Here is a 2,500-nt window from a genome sequence, read left to right as displayed (position 1 = left end):
ACATACGGATAGATATCTTGACTTCCATTCACACCATGACAGGAAACATAAAATCAGCACCGCAGAGACACTCCTGCATAGAGCTTTGAATCTCCCCATCACACAAGTTGGAAAGACCCGTGAAACTGCTCGTGTTTGCGCCGCTTTACACTCCAACGGCTACCCCAAACAAATCGCTGCTGATGTTATAAGAAAGAAAGCGAGACCTCCACCACCTACACCTACTCCAGAAGAGGCTGTCGGCGTGTTCTTTAAATGGGCTGAGCCAACAAACCGACGCAACTATGCAGTCCTTCCCTACATCAAAGGCATCACGGAACCTCTCACAAGAATCCTCAAGGAACACGACATCCAAGTCACCAGCAGACCAGTAAAAACTTTACAACAGCATTTCCCTATCCCTGCCGAAGACGACCAATGCAATGTCATCTATAAAATTCCATGCGCATCTTGCCCCTGGAGCTACATTGGTGAAACTAAAAAGATCCTTTACTACTAGGAGAAAAGAACACATGAGGAACTTAAAGCATTGTACTAAAGGCTCAAATATCGCAAAACACGCGTGGACTTTTAATCATGCTATTGACTTCGACAACTCTAAAATCATTGACAAGGCGAACAATCCGAGTAGAAAGACATTGGAGTCATGGCACACGGCAAAAACCGTTGGGGCGGACAATAATCCGTGCCCGCTCCCTAGACAATATCACATTCTCTTAAAGAAACACTAATTTTCTTAGCATTTTCAACATTCTTTCTACCACGTGCTTTTATCCTTTAACTTATGCGAATTTTTCGTTATATTTAAACTTCTTTCGCTTTTATTCTTTACGCGTTTTTATCCGTTGAAGACAGCAGTTCAGTCTGTCGAAAGCTCATAGTCTTTTTAAACGTTTTACCAGAGAACGATTATACTTATTTCTTAAAATTTAATCCTGTTATAAAGCTTGATAGAGATAGCATTACGATTTGGCTTTTGATAGAGCTACAATGACTTTTTCATGGCATAATATTAGCGCCAAATATAACAACGATTCAAAAGATACTCTGCTGATAATGGAAATACATGGGAAAACATAAATTTTACCGATGGAATGTATTCTTATGATGACATACACTATTATATTGAAGAGATTTTAGAACGAAATGCTGATGACAAAGCAGGCAATAAATTGTCTTTCATATTATCAAGTTATAAGGTTGTTATTGAATTGAAAAGCAGATGGCAGCTTTATATGAGAAATTCAAATTTTGGTGACTTAGTTGGCTTTGATAAACTAATAACTAATACTTAATAACTAATAACTAATAGTGTCGATTCGATTGTTATTGGTTGTGATATTGTATCTGACAGCCTCGTAGATGGTAAAAGAAGTGATACTCTTGCTGTCATACCAACCGATAATTTAACACGATCAGTATCCATTTACCGTCGAACTTTTTATAGTCCCATTTCGACTACAATAATTTCGGAAATGAGAATTACAGTGAAAGATGGTCTTGGCAGATGTATCGATTAAATGGTATCAACTGGTTTATGACACTAATTTTTAGACAAGGAGCACAATCATCATACCCTTAATGTAGCATAATAACGTAATAATATAACTTAATAATATAATGAAACGTGAATTTAAGACAAGATATGATCCTGAAAAGGGTCGATATGTTAAAAAGCATGTATGTGGCGAAGGTGTTGTTTCTGATATATTTGAAAAACCAGTGGTAAGAGCATTAGACAAAGCGATTAAAGAAACTGTAAAACACACCCCAAGTATCAAGGAAACAACCATGGAAGCTAAAAAAGCTGGCGATAAAATAATTTCGATGTTACGGAAAAAAAACAACCATGTCAAATCAGTCAAACAATTTTCAACTGGCTGATCGAGTCGACTGGTTGCTTTCAGGAGGACGTTTACGAAATAAGAAAATGCAAAATTATGTAATGTACTGATACAATGAAATCATTCAGAAATCCAATAAGTTGAACGTTATGAAGACGTCGTTTTTGAACTAGAAACAGCTCTTGACACCGGCTACCCTGGTGATAATATGTCTCCGAAAGAAGATCATAGATTTGTTTTCGATAATAGCAACAGTAAAACTCCATTGGATTGGTTCAATGCAAGAATCGGATTACCTTTCAAAGTTCAAAAAATGGATAATAGCAATGTCGCTCAAAACGATTTGAATTGCATAATAAACGGTATTCACAAATTTATCAAAGATATTGATGTACGACTAAATGGTAAAAAAGTTTATGATTGTAATGATGCAAGTCACTCTGTGAATATCAAACATTTGTTGGAATATAGTCCTGGTTATGCTCAAAGCACAGCAAGAAACGAATTCTTTTTTCAAGATGCTAGTGCTCATGCTCAATCAGATAAAATTCATGCAAATTATAATGCAGGCTTTCTTGCAAGAAAAAAAATTCTTGGAACATCATCTTGTTGATTTTGAACTACCTTTGAATAGGTATTCATTTTTCGAAGCATTG

General features: G+C 36.2%; 1 protein-coding gene and 1 pseudogene across 4 annotated transcripts in view; one reads left to right on the top strand and one right to left on the bottom strand.

Annotated features, from left to right (window-relative positions):
* LOC137979811 (uncharacterized) overlaps nucleotides 1-499 on the top strand; it is a 1,010-nt pseudogene extending 511 nt beyond the window's left edge.
* LOC137978896 (neuropilin-1-like) overlaps nucleotides 1-2,500 on the bottom strand; it is a 76,268-nt gene that overhangs the window by 38,930 nt on the left and 34,838 nt on the right. The window lies entirely within an intron of this gene.

Source organism: Montipora foliosa, chromosome 12, assembly GCF_036669935.1.
Source record: "Montipora foliosa isolate CH-2021 chromosome 12, ASM3666993v2, whole genome shotgun sequence".
NCBI classification, from domain to species: Eukaryota; Metazoa; Cnidaria; class Anthozoa; order Scleractinia; family Acroporidae; genus Montipora; species Montipora foliosa.
The sequence above is the reverse complement of the archived record's forward strand: the minus strand, read 5'-3'. Positions and strand labels throughout refer to the sequence as shown.